The 26,012-nt window shown below is 39.9% G+C and overlaps 2 long non-coding RNA genes across 2 annotated transcripts; both read left to right on the forward strand.

Moving 5' to 3' along the window:
- The first annotated feature begins 15,152 nt into the window (after positions 1 to 15,152).
- LOC143683448 (uncharacterized) lies at positions 15,153 to 21,554 on the forward strand. The gene is made up of 3 exons (XR_013175436.1): positions 15,153 to 15,399; positions 20,164 to 20,341; positions 20,481 to 21,554. It is a non-coding gene; the product is annotated as an uncharacterized LOC143683448 (long non-coding RNA).
- Positions 21,555 to 21,709: 155 nt separating this feature from the next.
- Positions 21,710 to 25,511, forward strand: LOC143683450 (uncharacterized). The gene is made up of 3 exons (XR_013175437.1): positions 21,710 to 22,900; positions 24,855 to 24,910; positions 25,262 to 25,511. It is a non-coding gene; the product is annotated as an uncharacterized LOC143683450 (long non-coding RNA).
- The last annotated feature ends 501 nt before the right edge of the window (positions 25,512 to 26,012 follow it).

Consider the following 26,012-nt stretch of genomic DNA (forward strand, 5'->3'; position numbering starts at 1 on the left):
AACCACATATCAGACACAGCTGCAAAAAAAAATACAGTAACTAATTCTAGTCCCATTCCTGTTTCTGTAATGACTTTTGAACCAAGCAACTCTATTGGAAAACATTAAAAAATAAAAGGGGGCAACACCGCCTGCTTTTATAAGCCTGCAATCAAACCATGGTTTAGTCCAGGTGGTAAACCAGTCCTCCCAACTTCCCTCTATCGCCCCCAATTCTAAGGCTTAGTAAAACTCCAAACCTATGCCTTTCCCCTCTTCCCATACACAGCCCTTTCCCCATTGCTACCCTAACAGGTTCCTCTTGACTCTCTGAAGGAAGAAGTTAGTCTGGCCCTCTAAAGATTAAGGCTCCTGTGGAAACTGGCTGCCCTCTACAGAAGAATTTAAACCTTGGGCCTAAATTGAATTAAGAGCTAAAATGAAAGATTTCCACAAATAAGACCAGCAAATAACTCATAGAAGAATTTAGATTTCTTTTGGGTGCGTATGATCCAGGCCTAATTAACCCATATCAGTTTGTACAAATGTTGGTCAGAACCTCAAATGTTAAATCCTAGATGGTAAAAGCTGGTTGGATTGACCTTGCAAGGGACATGGAAGATTCCTCTTTCCACAGTCAAATAGAGTCAAATAGACCTGAGAAATAGGACAAAGTTTGTGTGAGGTTACACATCAGGGCAAAGAAAATCTTTAAAGTCTCCTCCGCAAATTGCAATGGGAAAGTTTTAAACTTCATACCAAATAAATAATCTCAACTTGTCCCATCTGCCAAGAACAAAAATTTTAATATATATTTGGAGTAAGGAGAGAAAGTCAACTCTTTATATAGAAACTGATGTGTTTTCTCTTTCTGTTTCTGCCTTGTTATGACTGACTTATTGCTGAAAAAAATTTAATTGAAACTATAAACTCTCTATGTTTATCTGTTTGCTTCATGTGCATTTTCCTACCACCAGATGGTGGTATATTAACAAATACAAATTCTTAAAAGAGCTCTATTAAGATTGCCTAAAGATAAATAAGTACTTATATATAAATCAATACTCCTAAAGTCTCAGAAATTAAGGAAACTGAACTAATAATTCCAATGTAGAAAGAGTATTCATAGAATGAAATCCAAATGTTTTTAAGAATTCAAGTACACATAATCTGGGTAAACTTTTGGCAAACAAGACTAGTTTAATATTGTTAAACAGCTGTATCTTCTAACTTACCAATGTTAAGTATAATACAAGCATACAATTTTATTTTATGTGGGTATGTTCTTAAATTTTTACAGGTTTATTTTTCTTTAAATGAAGAAAAAGTATAAATTTATGTTTAATAAGATTGAATTATTATTTGACAATCTTAATTTTAAGAATAATTTTGTTTTATAAGATGTATGAAGACAGTTTTAAAAATCTTTTTGTTAACTTAGAGTATGCATATATGAAATGTATACAGATGTCTTTGTGAAGGAAAAGGCGTGTAGTTTTGTCCTAAAGTAAAATGATTAGTTTTCACAAAATGAGAAGCAGGAGTGTGTAGGGCAAAACCTATATGAATATAGAAAGTTACAGAAGATTTGTGGAAATAAATTTTATTTGTCGTGCTCAATGTTAAGTTTTATAGGCTTATTTATAAAATAAAATGAAACAGTATATTCATACAAAACTAGAATCTGGTTTTCTCTCTATTAAAATAGGATTTTCTTGGATTATTGATGTGCTCTTGGTGAGAGGTTATAAAAGGTTTTTCTTTGTCATCTGAGTAATCTGCCTAAAATAACAAAGACTTTATATCATATTAGAATAATATTCTAATTGATGTTTATATAGACTGTTCTAGTTTGCTGGCTGCTGGAATGCAAAATACCAGAAACAGAATGGCTTTTAAAAAGGGGAATTTAATAAGTTGCTAGTTTACAGTTCTAAGGCTGAGAAAATGTCCCAATTAAAACAAGTCTATAGAAATGTCCAGTCAGAGGCATCCAGATAAAGATACCTTGGTTCAAGAAGGACGATGAAGTTCAGAGTTTGTCTCTCAAGTGAGAAGGCACATGGTGAACACAAGGTTTCTCTCTCAGCTGGAAGGGCACATGGCAAACACGGCATCATCTGCTAGCTTTCTTCTCCTGGCTTCTGGTTTCATGAAGCTCCCCGGGAGGCATTTTCCTTCTTCATTTCCAAAGGTCGCTGGCTGGTAGATTCTCTGCTTCGTGGTGCTGCAGCATTCTCTGCTCTCTCTGAATCTCCTTCATTCTCCAAATTGTTTCCTCTTTTATAGGATTCCAGAAACCTATCAAAACCCACCCAAATGGGTGGAGACATGTCATCAGCTAATCCAGTTTAAGAACCACTCTTGATTAAATCACACCTCCAGGGAGATGATCTGATTATAGTTTCAAACATACAGTATTTAGATTAAAACATGGCTTTTCTAGGGGACATACATCCTTTCAAACCAGCACATAGCCCTTATCATCCTTTAATGTTTTAGAAAACAATACTTCTCACTTTTAAAAGACCTAACTATTTTTCTTACAAAACAAATTAACTCGTATTTACTCTTTTATTATTACTTTGGTTAAATAGGGAATCAAATACTGTTAAACTGTGACCCATTTTCCTGTTTAATATAATGTTCAAACTGCACAACTTTTAACATTTTGCCTTCCCCAAATCAAACCCTAAAAGATACCTTTTTAATACCTTCTAGAGGACCACTGGAAAATCACAAAGGATTTGTTCTTTCACCTTGTAAAAAGAGAGGTGCTAAAAATAATTAGATTCATTTAATATGCTATGACTTGTATTTAATATGCTGTGTTGTCAAATTAAAAGGGATTTTTCTAAATTTTCTATTTGTTAGATTTGCAAAGGGAAAATGTTATTCATAAATATTTAGAGATAATATAAAATTCCTAGATATTTGCCAATGTCCTAATTGTCCATGATTTGTCCTGCTACTGATCTACATGATATTAGACAATAGTGTAGTGTTATAGGTCATAATTTTAGTTATTTAAAAAAATGGTACATGACACAAAACAACCGAATTTCCTTATCAGTTTCATTGTTTTACTCTAATACTTCTCTGAAAATGCTCGCAGTCCACTCCAGACCATACCTTTATCTTCAGCAAAAGAGGATTTTAAACAAGAAGCAAGGCAAGTATATAAATTATATTCTACCTGCCAATTAATATAACCTTGGTAAATGTGAAAAGGTAGAACAGGGTCAGAAATTCATCTGACAGGAAACTTTTGGCCATCTTCAAATGAACTTTATATAACTACACTGTTCCGTGGGATATGAATTTGTACTTGTTATCATCTGCCTGTTTCCTGAATGGAGAGAGGCTTTTCTTTGTCACAAGGTTACTGGCCTCCAAGTAGCTAAAAAACTATTAAACTTCCCCACCTGAGGAATTCCTGCTATTTAAAGAAAGCTCCTAGCCTTACCTGGAAATCCACTCCAATTGGGAACTTAAAGCTCAAAATCACAAAGGATCAGAAGTAGACAGCATCCGATATAGACAGCTATCCCAATATCTGGGACCAGGCTTGCATCATCAATACTAACTAGTGATTTTAGGCATAAGTCACCCAGATGTAGATAGTATCTGATACAAACCGCTAACCTGGGAAACAGGGCCAGATCTGATTTTCATAAAATGGAATGAACTCAATAATACTGTTATAATCACCATTGTTATCCTATTAGCTCTCTTATGCACATTCGTATTCCTTCTCCTTTGTTTGTATCCCAGTCCATCTCTGTCCCTCCCACAATGAATCCTACCCCCTTTAAACTCCTCATTCTTGTCCTTACTCTCTATTCCTCGTCTCTTGCCATTCCCATCCTTTTTTCCCAGCCATACAAAAAGTTACAACCTAAGTAATCTACTAAATTGCTGGGTCTATGCTAAATGCAAATTCCATGAAACTTACTTAAACTAAACCTAATTATAATTAATACCTGAGTCACCCCCTGAAAACCATCTTGTTGTTAAAAGGTGCCCCCAGCCCCACCCCCATCAAGCCAAAATCTGAAAGTATACTCACTACCTTCTCCCCTAAATGGGACATGATTCTCAGGGATGAGCCTCCCTGGCATCAAGGAATTATGGGGAAATGTCTATTTGTATGCTGTCCAAATCAGTGCTTTCATCAAGAATAGAAACTGGTTATTTTTCTAAGTCTATAATTTCTACATTTAGTAATTGGCATACTTCTATAAAGAAAAGCTCCCCTTCACAGCTAGTATCATTTGGTTTTTCTGAAATACAGTTTATTCTAGACTACTAGCTGCCGGGATGCAATATGCCAGAAGCAGAATGGCTTTTAAAAGGGGGAATTTAATAGTTTATACTTCCAAGGCCGAGAAAATGTCCCAATTAAAACAAGTCTATAGAAATGTCCAATCTAAGGCATCCTTGGTTTAAGAAGGCTGATGAATTCAAGGTTTCTCTCTCAAGTGAGAAGGCACATGGCGAACACAGCCAGAGTTTCTCTCTCATCTGGAAGGGCACATTGCAAACACGGCATCATATGCTAGCTTCTTCCCCTGGCTTTCTGTTTCATGAAGCTCCCCGGGAGGCATTTTCCTTCTTCATCTCCAAAGGTCGCTGGCTGGTGGACTTCTGCTTCTCGTGGCTATGTCGTTCTGCTCTGCTCTCTCTGAATCTCTTTCATTCTCCAAAATATTTCCTCTTTTATAGGACTCCAGAAACTTATCAAGACCCACCCAAAAGGGTGGAGACATGTCGTCACCTAATCCAGCTTAACAACCACCCTTGATTAAATCATATTTCTAGGGAGATGATCTGATTACAGTTTCAAGCATACAGTATTGAATAGGGATTATTCTGCCTTTACGAAATGGGATTTAGATTAAAACATGGCTTTTCTAGGGGACATACATCATTTCATACCAGCACACAGTTCCTACTGGAAATCAGGAGAAATACTTCAATTTTACTCTTTAACTGTGAGTTTTCAGAGTAAGATGTTATACAGGAAAAGGCAATCACAAACCAAAAAGATAAAATAGTTCCAAAGAAGAGAGCCTAAGTAAAACAAAATAAAAAATCAGAGGAACAAACTCAAAGCATTGAATAAAATGTAGGTCTAAATATACTTGTATGAATAATTACATAAATGTGAATGGCCTAGTAGCCAAGCCTACTTGTAAGTATGCCTAAGTCACCCCAGAGAATCTCTGTTGTTCCTCTGGTGTAACCATTCTTTCTAAGCCAACTCTGCAAATAAAAGCACTACCCTCTCCCCACACATTCATGAGACTTGACTCTCAGGGGTATAAATCTCACTGGCATCATAAGACATGACTCCCAGAGATGAGCCTGACCTTGGCATTGTGGGATTTAGAATGCCTTCTTGACCAAAAGGGGGAAAAACGGAACAAAATAAAGCTTCAGGGGCTAAAAGATTTCAAATAGAGCTGAAAGGTCCTTCTGGAGGTTACTCTTATGCAAGCTTCAGCCAGATATTTCAAATTACCACATATGCCCAGCCCCAACTGACAGTATTCCCAAAAACCCTAAAGAATACTCTGGGCTCTATCTAAATTTCTATAAATGTTTTGCCTAGTAAGTTTATTTTTCAGAAACTTAAGGACTCCACATTGTTCCTATGCCAGATAAGTCCTGAAACCAAGAGGTAACAGTCTCCCCAAGAACATCAACCAGCTGCATACCTCTACCCCATATGGTCAACACCCTTTTAATTTTTTTTTTTTTTTTGCATGGGCATGTACCAGGAATCCTGGGTCTTGGCCATGGCAGGCAAGAACTTGTCTGCTGAGCCACCGTGGCTTAGCACCTTTAACTTTTAAGAAGTTAAAATGGTCATTGCTCAGTGTACCAGTTTGAAATTTTTGTACCCTATAAAAGCCATTTCTTTAATCCTGATTCAATATTGTTGGGATGTTTTTTAAAGTTGTTTCCATGGAGATGTGACCCACCCAATTATGGGTGGGACCTTTTGATTAGGTGGTTTCTGTGGAGATGTGTTTCTACCCATTCAAGGTGGGGACACCTATTGGGGCTCTTTAAGAGGGAATCATTTTGGAAAAAGCTTCAGTGCCAACAGAGCCCACACAGCCAGAGACCTTTGGTTGGATATGCAAGAAGAAAATACCCCCAGGAAAGCCGTTTGAAGAAGCCAGGAGAGAAAGCTTGCAGATGTCACCACATGCCCTCCCAGCTGAGAAGAGAAACCCCAAAGCTTCATTGTCCCTTTCTTTGGAATGATGTTATCTCTCTCTGGATGCCTTAGTTTGGTCATTTTTCTGGCCTTAGAACTGTAAACTTGTAAAGTAATAAATTCCCTTTACAAAATCCATTCCAATTCTGATATATGCCATTCCAGTAGTTTAACAAACCCAAATACCCAGATATCCCTGAAGATTGAGAGAATGATTAAATGAGAGGGAGGAGGAATAATGGAGAAATTTTGATTTAACAAATGATTATGACTACTGATTCATCATATATATATTTATTTTTAGTTTCATTAGAATAGCTAGAAAGATATACCAGAAATTGTTGAGCTGTAATCCAGTAACCATAATCTTTATAATTGATGGTATAGCTATATAAAAAAGAAGTCTATTACCCATGTTTGTATGGATCTTCTTCTGGATGTTTTATTTTGTTCCACTGATCTATGCATTTATCTCTGACAATACTATATGGTCTTAGTTAACTCAGCTTTATTGTAAGTCTTTAAATTGGAGAGAATGCAATGCTAAGTGTCAATAAAAAGTATGAGATGTTTGGGGATTTCTCTTTTGTTTCTTTTTCTGGAGTGATGCAAATGTTTTAGGATTGAGCGTGGTGATGAATGTAATACAAGATACTGTGAACCACTGATTTCATACTTTGATGGGTTGTATAGTGTATTAATAGTAACTCAATAAAATTACATTTGAAAAAATGTGAATGGCCTAAAAATGCCAATTAAAAGACAGAATTTGATATCCTGGATGAAAAAAGATACAATTATGTTGATCATGATGAAAAATACACAACTATGTTATGATATAGTGAGCCATTGATTATGTAGTATGGTTGGACTGTACATATATGTATATATCTCAATGAACATATTAAAGAAAGATGCAATTATATACCCAATTACATTTAAAAACACACATTAAATATAATTACGTGAACAGGCTAAAAAAAATGATGGGAAAAATATACCATACAGTAATAATCAAAGAAACCTGGAATGGCTTTATCAATATCAAAATAGATTTCATACCAAAGAATATTATCACGGATAAAGAGTGTCATTCCATATTTATAAAAGGGTCAGCTCATCAAAAAAGCATAATAATCCTAAATGTATGCAGTTAAAAAGGGAGTCTGTAAATGCATGAAGGAAAAATCAATAACTGAAGGGAGAAATAGGCAAAAACGTTATTATACTTGGATATTTTAATATTCCTCTCCATTAATTGATAGAAGAGAAAGAAGTAAGACTTTCCATTTTTGAAAATGACATGATCCTGCATACAGAAAGTCCTCAAAAACCAGAGATAATAAATGAATCCAGCGAAATGGTGGGATAAAAGGTCAACACCCAAAAAACAATACTGTTTCTATACATTTGTAATGAACAATCACACAAAAAAAAAAATCAAGAAAAAATTCCAATTACAATAACAACTAAATAATCAAATATCTAGGAATAAATATACCCAAAGATGTAAAGGACTTGCACACAGAAATCTGCAAAACATTGATAAAAGAAATCAGGGAAGATGTAAATAAATGAAAAGACATTCTGTGTTCCTGAATTGGAAGACTAAATATTGTTAAGATGTCGATTTCACCCAATCAACATTCCAACAAACTTCCTTGCAGAAATGGAAAAGCCAATCAAATTTATATGGAAGGGTTAGGGTCTCATATAGCCAAAGCCATGTTGAAAATGAAGAACGTAGCTAGAGGAGGCACTCACACTTCCCAATCTTAGAACTTATTACAAAATCTGGAGAGGAGAATGCTTCTTAACTCTTTCTGGTTCGCATCTGTACTGAGGCTTCCATCTCTGCCTCAGTCTTCACCTGGCATTCTATCCTCTCTCTGTCTCTCTGTGTCCAAATCCACCCTTCTTATAGTAACATCAGTCATATTGGATTAGGGTCACCCTAATCCAGTTTGACCTCACCTTCACAAATAACATCTTCAAGACATTCTTTCCAAGTAAGGGCATGCTCATAGCACCAGATGTTAGGACTTGAACATGTCTTTTTGTGGGGTACAATTCAATACATAACAATATCCAATTGATTTTTTACAAAATTGCGAGGTCAGGTGAATGGGGCAACAATGATCATATGAAAAACGGTGCTGGAAGAACCTCAATATATATCTCATACCATTCATTTGTACAAAATGAATCATGGATCTAAATGTAAAACTACAAAAATTCTAGACATTGCAGATTGGCAAAGACAAAGAGCTTAACACTAACAAGCCCTCACTGAAGGAACTTCCAAAGAGGGATTTTAGGAAAAAAGAATGTGAAGAAAGAAATAGATAAGCTTGTCAGTGAATCTAAGGTTGTGCTGGCTATGTGAAATAATACTGATTAATTTGGGGATAAAAATTATGCAAAACTAAGACATTGAACAAGTGATCTGTGTGCAGAATGATCAGAAGTAATATCAAGTAGCTAATTTTAGGTTGTGCAGAGTAACATTTCAGCCTTAACATGATTAATATAAAAGAATAGATACCAAAAGTATAATTTAAACATCAGTAGAGATTATAAAAGAGAATAGACAAAATTGATTGATCCAAAAAAGACAGAAAAGGGGGAAGGATAGTTAGAAAAAGCAAGGTCAATAGAAAGTAAAATGTAACATGGTAGAAATAAACATCAGCATATATATCAGAATATATATTCATCAATTAAAAAGCAGAATTTGTCAGATTATACCATAATATTCCATTTATATGCTGTTTACAAGAGAAACGCCCAAAAATAAATCGCAAAGACTGTATGTAAAAGTGGAAAAAAACATACTTAATAATCATTAATTAGGCAAGCATCAATATTAGGGATAAAAAAGGGTCATTATATAAGAGAAAGGTGCAATTCACCAGGAAGATAGAAGATAGAAGATACAGTCTATTTACACAGACTGTAGAAATGATCATGCAAATTTGACAATTATAAGAACATATTAACAAATCCACATTTCCATTTAGAAATTTATACACACCTTTCTCAGTAACTGTTAGATCAAGATAAAAACATAATTTAAAAGGATATGGAAGATTTGAATTATGCAATAAACAAACTAGATTTAATGATATCTTACCCAAAATATACATACACATATCTTTTAAGCAAATATGTAAGAGTTTGAAAATTGAGCATTATTCAATTGAGTCTCAACAACAATTGAACAGTATCATACAAATGAATATAATTAAGCTTGAAGTCAATGTCATAAAGATAATTTTAGAAGTCAGAAATTTATGTAAGAATAAGTCCACTGGGTGCACGGGTGGTTCAGTGGTAGAATGCTCGCTTTTCCTGCAGAAGACCCAGGTTCGATTCCCAGAGCATGCTCCCAAAAAAACAAAAACAAGTGTAAATAGCTCATTGTCAAAGAAAAATCAGAATGGCAATGAGAAAAATAATTAAAACTGAATAATAGGGTGGGCCACGGTGGCTCAGCAGGCAAGGACGCTTGCCTGCCATGCCAGAGGACCTGGGTTCAATTCCCGGTGCCTTCCCATGTAAAAAAAAAAAAAAAAGAATAATAGCAAAATTTATTACCTATTAAAACCTGCAGAATGACCCTATAGGTGATACTTAAGGGAAAAAGTGCTTCCATTAGGGGAAAAAAAGGAGGAAGAAAATTAATGAGTTACACTTCTAACTTGAGACTAGAAAGAATCATGGAGCTTACCCAAATAAAATAGATAAAAGGAAATAATACGGGGAAAAATTGAAAACTTTCCCCCTAAGATCAGGAACAAGACAAGGATGTCCACTATCACCACTATTATTCAACATTGTGTTGGAAGTTCTAGTCAAAGCAATTAGACAAGAAAAAGAAATACAAGGCATCAAAATTGGAAAGGAAGAAGTAAAACTATCACTGTTTGCAGACGATATGATACTATATGTCGAAAACCCGGAAAAATCCACAACAAAACTACTAGAGCTAATAAATGAGTACAGCAAAGTAGCAGGCTACAAGATCAACATTCAAAAATCTGTAGCTTTTCTATACACTAGTAATGAACAAGCTGAGGGGGAAATCAAGAAACGAATCCCATTTACAATTGCAACTAAAAGAATAAAATACCTAGGAATAAATTTAACCAAAGAGACAAAAAACCTACATAAAGAAAGCTACAAAAAACTGCTAAAAGAAATCACAGAAGACCTAAATAGATGGAAGGGCATACCGTGTTCATGGATTGGAAGACTAAATATAATTAAGATGTCAATCCTACCTAAACTGATCTACAGATTCAATGCAATACCAATCAAAATCCCAACAACTTATTTTTCAGAAATAGAAAAACCAATAAGCAAATTTATCTGGAAGGGCAGGTTGCCCCAAATTGCTAAAAACATCTTGAGGAAAAAAAACGAAGCTGGAGGTCTCGCGATGCCGGACTTTAAGGCATATTATGAAGCCACAGTGGTCAAAACAGCATGGTATTGGCATAAAGATAGATATATCGACCAATGGAATCGAATAGAGTGCTCAGATATAGACCCTCTCATCTATGGACATTTGATCTTTGATAAGGCAGTCAAGCCAACTCACCTGGGACAGAGCAGTCTCTTCAATAAATGGTGCCTAGAGAACTGGATATCCATATGTAAAAGAATGAAAGAAGACCCGCATCTCACACCTTATACAAAAGTTAACTCAAAATGGATCAAAGATCTAAACATTATGTCTAAGACCATAAAACAGTTAGAGGAAAATGTAGGGAGATATCTTATGAATCTTACAACTGGAGGTGGTTTTATGGACCTTAAACCTAAAGCAAGAGCACTGAAGAAAGAAAGAAATAAATGGGAGCTCCTCAAAATTAAACACTTTTGTGCATCAAAGAACTTCATCAAGAAAGTAGAAAGACAGCCTACACAATGGGAGATAATATTTGGAAATGACATATCAGATAAAGGTCTAGTATCCAGAATATATAAAGAGATTGTTCAACTCAACAACAAAAAGACAGCCAACCCAATTACAAAATGGGAAAAAGACTTGAACAGACACCTACCAGAAGAGGAAATACGGATGGCCAAGAGGCACATGAAGAGATGCTCAATGTCCCTGGCCATTAGAGAAATGCAAATCAAAACCACAATGAGATATCATCTCACACCCACCAGAATGGCCATTATCAACGAAACAGAAAATGACAAGTGCTGGAGAGGATGCGGAGAAAGAAGCACACTTATCCACTGTTGGTGGGAATGTCAAATGGTGCAACCACTGTGGGAGGCAGTTTGGCGGTTCCTCAAAAAGCTGAATATAGAATTGCCATACGACCCAGCAATACCATTGCTAGGTATCTACTCAAAGGACTTAAGGGCAAAGACACAAACGGACATTTGCACACCAATGTTTATAGCAGCGTTATTTACAATTGCAAAGAGATTGAAACAGCCAAAATGTCCATCAACAGAAGAATGGCTAAATAAACTGTGGTATATACATACGATGGAATATTATGCAGCTTTAAGACGAGATAAACTTATGAAGCATGTAATAACATGGATGGACCTAGAGAATATTATGCTGAGTGAGTCCAGCCAAAAATTAAAGGACAAATACTGTATGGTCCCACTGATGTGAACGGACATTCGAGAATAAACTTGAAATATGTCATTGGTAACAGAGTCCAGCAGGAGTTAGAAACAGGGTAAGATAATGGGTAATTGGAGCGGAAGGGATACAGACTGTGCAACAGGACTAGATACAAAAACTCAAAAATGGACAGCACAATAATACCTAATTGTAAAGTAATCATGTTAAAACACTGAATGAAGCTGCATCTGAGCTATAGGGTTTTGTTTTTTTTGTTTTTTACTATTATTACTACTTTTATTTCTTTTCTCTATATTAACATTTTATATCTTTTTCTGTTGTGTTGCTAGTTCCTCTAAACCGATGCAAATGTACTAAGAAACGATGATCATGCACCTATGTGATGATGTTAAGAATTACTGAGTGCATATGTAGAACGGTATGATTTCTAAATGTTGTGTTAATTTCTTTTTTTTTCTTTCTTTCTGTTAATAAAAAAAAAGGAAATAATACGGATAAAAGTGGAAACTAGTGTATAAAAAAGAAATCTATACATAAAACTACATCTTTGAAAAGATTAATAAAATAAAAACCACCAAATGAATCAGAAGTAAAAAGAAATCTAGATGGTTTCCCGTTTGAGATCTCTCAAGCATTTAAAAACAGATTATTCCAATCTTATACAAACTGCTCTAGAAAACAGAAAAAGAGAGAATGCTTTCCAACGCAGTTTATTAATCCATTATAATCTTGTTATCAAAACTGAATAAGTGGGCAGGCCAGGTGGCTCAGCAGGCAGGCTTCTTGCCTGCCATGCCAGAGACCTGGGTTTGATTCCTGTTGCCTGCCCATGGAAAAAAAAACTGAATAAATCCTGCAGGGGTAAAAAAAATAAGGACATGTTACAGCCTGGTCATGAAAGTAGATTTTAAAATCCTCAGTTAAAAATAAATAAGTAATGAATAAAAATAAAATCCTCAATTAAATAGTAGCAAAATTAATCAAGCAATCTACATATATCTATGAATATGTGTATATATAAGTACAAAGTACATATATTTTTATATGCTTACATCTGATCCTTTGGGTTTATCCCAGAAATTCATAGATGGATTAACATTAGAAAATCTTTTAATATAATTCACCAATCAACAGAATAAATGATGGACAAAAACTATATGATCCTCCCAACAGATCCAGAAAATAGAATTCCAGATATTTAATATTCAAGGTAAAGAAATAAAAAATAAAGCTAGCTATTTGTAAACTATAATAAGGAAGGAATGTCAATAACCTGATAAAATATTTCTATTAAATGGTTACAATTCTAAGAAATTGTCTTTCCAGTTAGCGATGAAACAAATCTGCCGGTAGCACTACTTGTATTCAACAATCTTGGGAAGAATTTCTAATAAATGTTAGAAAAAGCACTATTTACAATAAATAAATAAATTTGACTATATCAAAATTCAAATCTTCTGTACAAGAAAAAAAACATAGGCAAAATTGGAAGATAGCAACAGACTAGAAGAAACTTAGAGTAATTACAGAGAATTGGTATCTAGAATATATTATATTAAAAACCTTCTGTAAATCTATAAGTAAAGACAAATAGCACAAAGATAATTAGGCAGAAGCTGTTTACAGAACACGTGAAAAACGTGGACTAATGGGAGCTTCATTCATTGCTGGTCATAGTGTAAATTGATAGAGCCACTTTGCAGAGCAATTTGGCAATATCTAATAAACAGTGGAGGATATTCATATGAAAAACCAAGCAGTTTATACCCCAAAGAAATATCCAGTAAAAATACAAGAAGATATGTACAAGAATGTTCCCTGAAGCAGCTTTTTCAAAAGCTGCACAAGTAAAAAGTATTCCTATTGCGAAAGTAAATACCTGCCTGTGCATTCACTAGTCGGGGAGGACAGAGACACATTAAGGGAGCACCAAAGCTAAAAAGTAATGATGTTTCTCCCAAGGAAACGCTGTAAATTGTCATAAAGGGTCCTCTCTTTCATTGACCGCTGCTATCTTCTTCACTAAGAAAAGTTTAACATCACAAATTGTTGGAAACTTTGCTGTTGAAGGTTACATCTGTAAAAATTCCGTATCCCACCCTGTGATCGCGACACAGAGAAGCAGCCTTGAAATCCAGCCGAGGGGCATAGTGCCAGAGAAGGGTTTCTGGGCACGGTATTCCACCTTCACTTTAACTTCATAGTGTTTCAAGGAAACTGGTCCCTGGCCCCTCTGCACTGCGAGATTTATCTGCTCCAGGGACCCATCTGGAGCTTGAAGGTTTTGGAAAGTTACTCTAGTGCATGGAACCTTTGCAGGATGTTATATATTGCCCTAGGTGTTCCTTAGGATTGGCTGGAATGGTTTTGGTTGAGGTTTGGCAAGTTATGATAGGTAGCAATGTCTAACTGAAGCTTGCGTAAGAGTGACCTCCAGAGTAGACGCTCGACTCTATTTGAACTCTCTCAGCCACCGATACCCATTTGTTAGACTTGTTTCCCCCCTTTTGCTCAGGATGGAATTGTTGATCCCATGGTACCAGGGAAGTCCTTGATTTTTGCTATTCATTTTTTCTTTTGTAAGCTCCATGATGGGGGCCACATTTCATTCTTTTTGCATGTGATAATCCCCTTATTGTAGCACTATTTGTTGAACATTTTTTTTTTTTTTTTTGGCAGTGGGGAGGTGCATGGGTCGGGAATCAAATCTAGGTCTCCCACATGGCAGGCAAGAATTCTACTACTGAACTACCCTTGCACCACCCCCCTTCTTTTTAAATATAGGCATATAGGGCAATAAATTTCTCTCTCAGCACTGCCTTTGCTGCATCCCATAAATTCTAATTTGTTGTATTCTCATTTTCATTCATTACCAGATATTTACAGATTTCTCTAGCAATTTCTTCTTTGACCCACTGATTGTTTAAGAGTGCATTATTTGTCTCCATATATTCGTGTTCTGTTTCTTTGATGGTTATTGATTTCTATTTGGAGTTTATTGGGCTTCTTTGGTTTGCAAACTTTTGTCCTTTATAAGGTTTGGAAGGTGTGCTGGTTTGAAATTATGTACCCTGGAAAATTATATGTACCCTAGAAAAGCCATGTTTTAATCCTAATCCCATTTTGTAAAGGCAGCCATTTCTTCTAATCCCTATTTAGTATTGTATGTTTGAAACTGTAATTAGATCATCTACCTGGAGGTGTGATTTAATCAAGAGTGGTTGCTAAACTGTATTAGGTGATGACATATCTCTACCCATTTGGGTGGGTCTTGATAGGTTTCTGGAGTCCTATAAAAGAGGAAACATTTGGAGAATGAGAGATTCGAGAGAGCAGAGAATGCTGCAGCACCACGAAGCAGAGTGTCCACGAGCCAGCGACCTTTGGAGATAAAGAAGGAAAACGCCTCCCGGGGAACTTCGTGAAACAGGAAGCCAGGGGAGAAAGCTAGCAGATGACGCCGTGTTTGCCATGTGCCCTTCCAGCTGAGAGAGGAACCCTGTGTTCGCCATGTGCCTTCTCACTTGAGAGACAAACTCTGAACTTCATCGTCCTTCTTGAACCAAGCAAGGTATCTTTCCCTGGATGCCTTTGACTGGACATTTCTATAGACTTGCTTTAATTGGTACATCATCTTGGCCTTAGAACTGTAAACTAGCAATTTATTAAACTCCCCTTTTTAAAAGCCGTTCTGTGTCTGGTATATTGCATTCCAGCAGCCAGCAGACTAGAACAGGAGGCTTCCCTCATTATATCCTCAGCTTCTCTTCCTAGCCCTTTCTTCTTCTCTTCTTCTGGGACACCACTGATTCTTGTATTTTTGTGCTTTGTTTTGTCTATCATTTCCCTGAGATCCAGTTCAAAATTTTCCATCTTTTTTTTGCCATTTGCTCTTTTGTGTGTTTGAAATCAGGTCCCTGTCTTCTAGTTCGTTTATTCTTTCTTCTGCCTCTTCAAATCTGGGGTTGTGTGTCTCTAGTGTATTTTATTTATTCTACAGCATGTCGGCGTCTTTAATCTCTGCAATATCTGCTCTTTTCTATTTATTTTCTTCAAATTCTTCTTTATGCTCTCCTCCTGTCATCTTAATCTCCTTTATGCCATTAGCCATCCCACTGATTTTATTTAGTAGAGTTATATGAACAGCTTTGATTAGTTGTTCCAAAATCTGTCTTTGGTGTGTGAATTTGGTCTTTGGGCTGGGCTGTATGTGTCTGCATTGTCATATGCTTAGAGATCTTCTGTTGTCTTTGTGCTGTGTAAGTATTTTGATAGGGTCACTTTAGGTATTGATTTCCTTCAGTAGTGTAAAGCTCTGTATTTGCAGGTCGGGTGTGGAGCAGGATGCGGGGTGTGGGGAGGGGCACAACAGTGTGGGACAGTTACAGTGCAGGTATATGCACAGGTTCGGGACTCTATGCCGGTGGCTGTGGGCGTGCGGTGCCCAGGCCTGGGGGCGGGGTGCAGCTCAGGCAGGCCTTGGAGTGCAGGAGCAGGGTTCCACCTGAGGGACACAGAGGTAGGGTGTGGCAGAGGCGGATGGGGGGCTGTGCGGAGGCACGGGGGTTGGTGCACAGACAGGATGTGGGTGGGAACATGGAGCGTGGGGGTCGTGGGCATCAGGCTGTAGAGTAGGTGGCACAAAGGTCAGGGCACAGGGAGGTTGGGGCGTGGGTGTGTCCTTGCTCAGGGGGAGGGGCCTAGGGGGGCTATTATGCGGATGGACAAGGGTGTACGAGTGGGCACAGGTCACAGGGGTTGCAGGATATGAGTCAGGGATAGGGGATATTGGGTAGACGGCGCCCTGGCACGGTCCACAGGTGCAGGGCTGGGTGGGGCAAGGGTGCCCGCTTGTGAAGGGCAGGGACTATGTAGCACAGATGCACACCTACCAGGTGTGGGAGCAGGGCACTTTTGCTGGTGTTGGGGCAAGGGTGTGCATGTGTGCAGGGAAGGGGATTGGGGTGCAGGGGGTGCACGTATGTATGGTGCCCAGCAGGGAAGATGCGGCTGTGCCGGGCCCTGGTATGGGCGGGGTCCTGGTGTGGGAAGTTTTGGGGGCGGGGCCCTGGTGTGCGCGTGCGCAGAGCTCAGGGGCAGTGGGAAATGTGCTTGCGTGGGCTGGGGTCTGGAGTGGCCTGGATGCGCTTGCCCAGAACTGGGTGGCGTGGCGGTAGGTGCATCTGTGCCAGACGAGATGCGGTTGTGCGGCTGCGTGCCCCGAGCTGGGTTTGGTCCACGCATGAAAGTGAGCGCCGTGGCAGGGGGCAGAGGGGGAGGTGGGGGTCGGGGCGGGGGTCCTTGGAGCATGGTGCGGGGGGCTGTGGGCCAGTGCGGGTTCGGGGAGCGCGTCCGGGGGTGCGGCGTGGCTTTCCTTCCTGGTTGGCGTCTCCGCCCCTGAGGCCCCGGGCCTCGCCTTGGGCTTCGCACGTGCGGACGGCCTCGGTCCCTCCGCCTCGCACCCGGGGCCGCCCGCGTGGGGCGGAGACCCCCAGTCCACGGGCACCCTGGGGTCGCCGGGCCCTTCCCTCTGCCCCGGGAGCCGGTGAACCGGCCTGTCCCACCCCGCCCGCTTCCCGGAGCTCCCCCCGCGATGGGTTTTGTTTCTGGCGGTCGGGGAGCTGTGGGGATCGGTGTCTGGGCGTCTAAGGGTCACCGGGTGGCTGGGGATATGGGAGGGGCGGCCACACCCGGAGGCTGGGCTGGCTTATGGTGACTTGGCGGGGCTGCGAGTGGCGGTGAGGGGCAGCTGGGGGCCTCGATGGGGCATGAGGGGCAGCTGCGGGACTCGACCCTTGGAGGACCCGGCAGTTGAGCGTTTGTGGAGTGAGTGAGGGGCATCAGGGATGCAGAGCCAGCTCGGTGGGAATGGGGGGCAGTGTGGGGAGGGCTGACCCCGTGGCTCTGAGGGCCTCTTGGGGGACTGTGAGGCTGGAGACGGGAGGAGGGGGTAAGGAGCTGCGAGAAAGGTCTTTCTGGCTGCAGGGGTGAGGTGGTCAGGGGGACTTTGTTGTGTAGAAGCTTAAGGTCTGAAGCCATCTTTTTCTTCCCTGCAGTCCGAGTTGTTTTCTCGTGGCTCCCAGAGCTTCAGTAGTGTGTGCAGGAGGCGAGGGCAGGGCGGGGAGGACGTGAGGGGTTGATGTCTGTGGCTGGTGCTCAGGCTGCCGAGGATGAGGTCTGGTCACTCTTAGGGACGTGGGACAGGAGAGCCTGTGGGTTTGGGTGACTGAGGCCTGCGGATCAGGCCCGAGGAGGGGATGTGCTTGGGGGGCTCTGAGGGCGAAGGATTGGTAGCCGAGGTGGAGGTGGAAAATCCGTAGACGTGGTGGCGAGTGATCGGGATGTGGTAGATTTGGACACTTGGAGTGACGTTTTGTGAGGACGGGAGTGCTGTGCGGGGTGACCTTGTGGGTTGGTGATGGGAGTGGAGGGCCTGAGCAGGGAGGTGATGATGGGCCCGGTGGATCTGAACAGCTGGGACCTCAGGGTTGGGAGAAGTGAGTGGTCACAGAGACTTTGCAAGTGGTTGATGAGGGAGCCTTGGGTGCTGGGGGCCTGGGGACCAGTGAGCGGCCTGTGGAGAGACTGGTTGGGAGCTGGGGGCATGAGTTCTTGGGCGTTTCTGAGATTCATGATAAGGGAGACCCTTTGGAGTTGATGGGTGGAGGACTGGAAGGAGGCACCGAATGTGGGGCCGGGGGGCGAGCACTTAGGGTCCTTTGCAGGTTAGGGGTTGAAAACTGAGTGGGTGGTTTATGAGGGTAGGAGAATAGGACCTTGGGTGCATTTACCGGTCAGAAAATATGTTCACAGTTTTGTGTAAAAGCCAGTTCAATAATGTAAAACGGACCACAGGGTCACATTTCTGTAGAAATACCAGCCTAGACCCCACCAGTCTCAGAGTGGTTGCTTTGAAGAAGTGGAGCTTTGGGTAATAGTTGTGTGTTGAGTTTGTCTGTGTTTTCTGGTTTCTCTATTATATTATATAATAATAGCAGTGATAATTAGAGTTTACTGAATGTGTATGTGCCAGTCATAGTTTTAAGCTCTTCATACATACTAGCCAATTTAGAACTTTCAAGAACAATATGAGATTAACCTGAACTGTTTCTTATATTTTGGGGAGAAACTGTAATGAACTATTCCTTTAATGGATTGTTAGATTGAACTTCCTATTTTATTCATGCCTGTATTTAAAAGAAATTGGTGTTACTTCTTATTTGTTGTATGTTCATCTCACTAGCCACGCAGTCTCACACGGACGTGGTTATACACACCTTTTGTCTCTCTTTATTCCTCCCTTACTTTCAGAGTATACAATTAAATACCCAGTCTCCCAGGCCAGCCACTTCCCAACAAATAGATGAGGTAGAGATTTTTTCACCTCCCAGAGTGGTGTGCTGTGAAGCTACGTGAGACAGGATTTCTGGAATTCAGTGGCAGGCCTATACAGAAAGACCATGCATGCTGGACTCATCCCCTTTATTGCCACACATCCACTTCTGCTTTTGGACTGTGCCCCTTTTCTCTGATCCTGCATCAGGCCAGCCCAGGACAGAGGCCCTTGTTCTCATGTGCCTCCAGACACAGAAAGGGGATGTGTGTCCCTCCAGATGAAAGAGCTGAAGGGGACTCCAGGGGCAGAAGCACGATTCCATTTATACATGCAGGCTCTGAAACCCTTCCCTTAATCATTCCACTTTCCATTTTTTATTATAAAAGGCTTTGGTAGGCACTATATTTCAGTATCTCCTTTCATCCTTATAAACACCCCACTGTCCATGTTTCCATCAACATCTGAAAACAGAACAAAACAGCCCAGCTCGGGATGGGGAAGCTGCTTAACCAGCAAGAGAAAAAGTTTAGATTGAATCTCATTTGCTGTATTCCACTTCTTTTGTCCTCCTTTGCCTGCAACACGTTTTATTCCCAAGCACCTAAATGTTCAGAACCATGGGGTCTTGAGAAAATAATTGTAGAGGTACTATTGAACTAGTCTTACAGGTGACCCTGGAATTATCAGGAGGGCTGCTGTTCCTGCAGCGCATGTGGCGTAGACATTGCTGTTCATTCTGTGAGGCTCCGTCTGCATGCACCAGTACTCTGGGCACCTGAAGCTCCGTTTAGAGTCTAGATGACAAAGACCAGGCTTTATTATTATTTTTTTTTATTAATTAACGGAAAAAAAAAAAGAAATTAACCCAACATTTAGAAATCATACCATTCTACATATGCAAGACCAGGCTTTAAATGGAAGGGAGTTGCCAGCAAGAAAAGGAGATTTAGGTGCCAGAGAGAATGCCTCAGCTAAAGGGAATATCCATTGATTTAACAGATTCCAGCTCCCCCAGACTAAGTGGACCACTGGGGATAAAGAGAAGGTCCCAGGACTAAGGGTTCATCCTTGGCAAGGAGGGTCTTGAGCAGAGACCTCTAACAGTGTCCAGGAGCTCCAAGGAGCAGTAGGCCCTGGTGGGGCTATTTCCCAGCAGCAGAAGATGGCCATGTCATAGGTAAGTTTTTTTGTTTTTTAATTTCTTCCTCACTTGGAGTTCCATACAATTTACCCAGTTAAAGGGTACATTTCAGTGCTTTTTATGGGGTTGGTAAGCATCACCAGAATCTAATTTTAGAATCCGTTCATCTCCGCAGAAACCATCTACCCAGTAACAGTCACTTTGCATTCCTCCCTCCGTGCCCAGCTCGAGGCTACCCCGAGTACACTGTCTGTCTGTTTGGATTTTTCCAGCCCTGAGATTTCAGCTAAGTGAAATTATACAACCTGGTCTTTTGGGACTGGCGTTCATTTAACATAATGTTTTCAAGGTTCTCCCATGTTGCAGCAGGTATCAGTACTCATTCCATTTTACAGTTAAGTTCTAGCCCATTGTATGAATTTACCACATTCTGTTTATGCATTGATCAGCTGAAGGACTTTTGGGTTGTTTTCAACTTTTGGTTATTATAAATATGCTGTCATGAACATTTGTGTACAACTTTTTTTTTGGTGGACGTTTTAATATTTCTTGGAGTTTTCATTTCCTTCCTACCTAGGAGTGGACTTGCTGGGTCATATGGTAACATATTTCGCATTTTGAGGAACTGCCAAATTACTTTTCAAAGACGTTGCACACGGGGACAACCAAATCAATAGGCAGAGCCCTTGATTTTGGGGTTCACCCCTATGAAACTTATTCCTGTAAAGGATAGACTAAGTCTCCTTAAAATTATGCGTAAGAACCACCCCAGAGAACTTCTTTTGTTGCTCAGATGTGCCCTCTGTCTCTAAGCCAACTCGGCAGGTGAACTCACTGCCCTCCCCTTACATGGGACATGACTCCCATGGGAGTAAATCTCCCTGTCAGTGTAGGAGAGAAATCTTGGGATGATCCAGGACCTGGCATCAAGGGATTGAGAAAGCCTTCTTGACCAAGAAGGAGAAGAGAGAAAGGAGACAAAATAGTTTCAGTGGCTGAGAGATTCCAGAGTTGAGAGGCTATCCTTATGCATTATATAGATAGCCCTTTTTAGTTTATGGTGTATTGCAGTAGCTGGAGAGAAGCATCTGAAACAGTTGAACTGTCTTCTACTAGTCTTCATTCTTGAAGGCGATTACATAAGGATATAACTTTCACAATGTGACTGTGTGATTGTGAAAACCTTATGCCTGTTGCTCCTTTTATCCAGGGTTCAAACAGATGAGTAAAAAATATGAATGTAAAATAAATTGGGCAGATTGAGATACTAGAGGTCAATGGGGGGGGGGTAAGGGGTATGGGATGTATGAGTTTTTTCTTTTTTGTTTTTATTTTTCTGGAGTGATATAAATGTTCTAAAAACTGATCGTGGTGATGAATACACAACTATGTGATGATATTGTGAGCACTGATTGTCCACCATATTTGGGCTGTATATGTGGAGGATTTCTCAGTAAGAATATTTAAAAAGAAAGAAAAAATAGAAGCTGCACTGTTTTACAGCATCACCAACAATCTGTTAGTCTATTTTTTGAGTACTTCTTTACTTTCTGGGATGACAAGATACTCCGAATGCATCATTCTTGTTGCTCCCAACTGTTTCTAGACCCTCTCAGCCAGGAAATGTGGATATGCATGTGTACGGTTCTCACACATTCAGGCTACATGGGTCTGTTACAGATACAAAACATGAGTTCACAGGATGCCTCCGATGCCTGTCCAGCACCTTAGGGTTCCTTCTAGTCTCTCTCTTTCTATGTTTGTCAACCCCTTCTCCAACAGTGAGAAACTTGGCTCTTAGTATCTTCAATATATTTGCTTCTTAGCTCCATCAGCTTAACTATTTGCTTAATATATCCATTTCCTGACCATGCTGTCCCTTTTTTCCACCTGCGCCTCTGTTTCCCCCAGTCCTTGCATCCTCAGTGGCCTGTGGCCAGTGCATCGGGACTTGGCACCCCTTCCTTGCAGCACCCTTTGAGCTTGGGCTGTGGCAGGCACGTTGACTGTGTACTTCAGTGATGGCCCCTTTCCCCTTTGCCATGTGGCAGAGCTGCACAGTCCTCTACTCTGCCGCCCACGAAGTTGGGCATTCGTGGGTGTGCTGCGGTGCATCTTTGTGCACCATCACTTGAGCTCCCCAAACTTGGGTGTTGCAGACGTGGGCTCATGCAGCTCTCCCTTCCTGCTTTCAGCACTCTGGGCCATCAGGAAAACACCTTTATGGACTTCCTCTCTCCCCCCCCCCTCCCCCATGATGTGGTGGGTCCACCTTCCTTGTTGGGCCCTTTGGTGCTGGTCATGTGCTGGCCTCCACGCAGCTTCCCTCTTCTCCCCGCAGTCCCAAGAGTCCACAGGTATGGCCATGAAGCCCCCCATTTGGGCCTCCACCATTTCTTCACCACCAAGTGATGGGAAGCTGGGACAGGAAGGGAAGACGGGAAGGCTCAAACAACTTTTTTGTTGTTGTTTGTTTTGCATGGGCAGGCACCAGGAATTGGACCTGGGTCTCCGGCATGGCAGGCGAGAACTCTGCCTGCTCAGCCACCATGGCCCTCAAACAACTTTTGAAGAACATAAGAGAAGAGAAAAAAGGTCTTTTATATTTGTCCATGCACTTTCCTTTTTGGGCTCTTCCTTTCTTTATGTAGATCCTAGTTTACAATTGATGTCACCTCCCTTCATTTTGAAGAACTTCACCATTTTTTTCTGCTGTAGCTCTGCTGGCAACAAATCCTTCAACTGTTGTTTATCTTAAAATGTCTGTATTTTTACTTTATTGTGAAGGATTTTTTTTCTGGAAATAAGTTTCTAGTTAGATAGTTGTTTTTTTTTAATCTATCATTGCTTTAAGGAAATTATTTCAATCTCCTGGTTTCTATTATTACTGTTAAGAAATCTGTCAGTTTAATTGGCATTATTTCATAAGTAATGTATCTTTCTGTTTCACTTCCTGTAAGTTAGATTTGCTTTTGGTGTTTTGCAATTTCCCATTTGTTTTTCATCATCATCATCAGTGCTTCTCTGCCCAGAAAACTATTGTTATTACTCATGACTTCTCAGTTGTTCTCAGAAGTTCTATCTCGGAATATTTCCTCTCCCATCCTTTCTATCCCTTCCTTGGGGAACTCCTTTTAGATGCATATTGCTCTGCCTGATTTGGTCTCTATGCGTAATAGTTTCTGATTCAGTATTTTCAGTGTCTTTGGTGCATTCTCTGACATTCCTCGGGTATGTTTAACTTTTATCTGTCTCTGCCATCTAACCACTCCGTTTCTGACAGTTCTTATTTTGTTCATTGGTGTTGTTTTCTAAATCTGCTGGTCTTCTAAAATATTGTCATGTTTCTCTCTTGTGTTCTGAGTCCCTTCATTGTGACTTTAGTGGTTTTAACATCCCTTGTTTTATCGTTTGCATCCAATATTTATTAGCTCAAGTTTGTAGGAGCCAACTTCTACTCTAGGCTATTTCTGCTGACTCTTGCTTATGGTGGGAAATTTCCTCATGTGCTCTGAATTTTGTAGTGAGATCACATGTTTGGCAGGACTTTATCTGTGCAGTTTTGTCGCAGCTTGGTTGAGAGTGTGTCCCTCTGGATTTGTGTTGCTGCTACTTGGTGACCCTGCAGAGGAATTACTAGATAGAGACAACTTTTTTCACCTAATTCTTGAATGCCTTTATTTTTTATTTTTTATTATATATATATATATATATAAAACCCAATGAATTTCAAAGCACACCACGACAATTAGACATAGAACAGATTTCAGAGTTAGATATGGATTATAGTTTTATAATTTTAGGTTTTTCCTTCTAGCTGTTCTAACACACTGGAGACTAAAAGAAATATCAGTATAATGATTCAGCAGTTATACTCATTTGTTAAATCCTGTCTTTTCCTGTTATAATTTCTCCTTCTCCTTTGATCTTTCTCCCAATCTTTAGGACTATTTGGGCTATGACCATTGATAGAGACAACTTTTATGTTAATTTCTTAGCTTAGAAATTCCTGGACCTTGCAGGTATTGTACATTGGAACCACAAATTCACGTGGGGTCAGACCCATGATTGCTAGCTCTCAGTTAGGGATGATTTCACCAACATGTTTTGAAGTTTGATCCATGCTCTTACATAGAACTGTAATCCATACACTTTCACTGTTGTGCAATCCATTGCTTGCATTGTTATTTATCTTTTTTTTCCTATCAGTGGAGATCGTGGTCTTAGACATTGATGCCCTGAGCCTGATACACATGTGTAAAAGCATCTCTAACACGGGTCACCTGAGCTTTTCTGTAAAGGACTGGATGGGAAATATTTTAGGCTTTCCAGGCCATAAGGGCTCCATAAACCACTCATGTCTACCACCATAGTATGAGACAGCCATAATATACAAACAGATGGGCATGACTGTGTTTCATAATTTAATTTGCAAAAATGAGTGATGGGCTGGGTTTGGCTCACAAGCTACAATTTGTCAATCTCTGCTGTAAGGTATAGACCAGAGAACTGCTGTATTATGGGAATTATGAATGTTCATCTTTTCTAGATAATGCCAGATTGTGTCACACAGACTTTGGAGCATTCTGTGTGCTTACCAGCCAGGTACTAGTTTTTTATTCATTCATATCCTCACCAACTCTTGATATGGTCAGGTTTAAAGTTTTGCCAATCTAGTGGAGATAAATGGTATCTCAGCGTAGTTTTAATCATGGTACCTTTATGCCTCTGTCATTGCCACTGTACGAGTTTGACCTCCTATAGAAGATTGAAAGCTTGTTAAGGGCATAATGTGTTTTGTTCATCTTTATACTAATTGCAGTCATCCCTTTTGTCGCTCAATAAATGCATTCTAGATCATTCTGTTATTTAAAGCATTGAAAGTATAATAGCAGACTATTTTTTTAAGGTTTAAAACCATAGCAACACTGCTCTTTTGTTTTCTTTCTTTAAAAGCACACCCTGGTGACTGTGGGTCATGAGCATTGTTGGGTTGCGGTGCACTCCTTCCAGTGAACCACGCTGGGCCAGCCAGGCTCCCATCTGCATTCGAAAACCTTCCTGTTTTTACTTCAATAGACAGCAGTGATAATCAATCTTATGTACAGTTTCTTACAGCTAAATCCTTTTGCCTTTGGCAAAATTACTTACAACTCATATAACTTTTTAATATTGAGAACTGTTTAAAATATTCTAAATGCATAAAAATAAAGATTTTGGCTTTTTGATATATATTTATAATATTTATTCTGTTACTTAAAATGGAAGTGCAACTTTCCTCCAAAAATATAGCTTTCTTGGGCGGTTGACAGTGTGACCTCCAGGAATTCTGAGCACACAGCATGTTTCTCTCTTCCCCAGCCTGAGCCCAAGCTACACTGTCCTTGATCTCCAAGACAGGCCAGTGTAAGTTGTGGCAGGTGAGCAGCCTGAAAAGCAAAGGGAGATCATTTTGCTTCCAATAGCACACTTTTTCAAAGGTTTTTGTTTTCAAATAAAGTGTAATGTAAGACTAATTATAAAACAGACAATCTATATGATGAATCCTGATTAAAGTGGATGTTTTCAGTTACAAGGAACAGAAAACCTAAATAATGGAACCTTTAATAATAAGGACATTTAGTTTTTCTGCTATAAGGCACCTGGAAATAGACAGTCTAGGACTGGCAGAGTCTTCAGAGATGAAGAATATTCTAATGCTTCATTC

The sequence above is a fragment of the Tamandua tetradactyla genome, chromosome 5 (assembly GCF_023851605.1).
Source record: "Tamandua tetradactyla isolate mTamTet1 chromosome 5, mTamTet1.pri, whole genome shotgun sequence".
Lineage (NCBI taxonomy): Eukaryota > Metazoa > Chordata > Mammalia > Pilosa > Myrmecophagidae > Tamandua > Tamandua tetradactyla.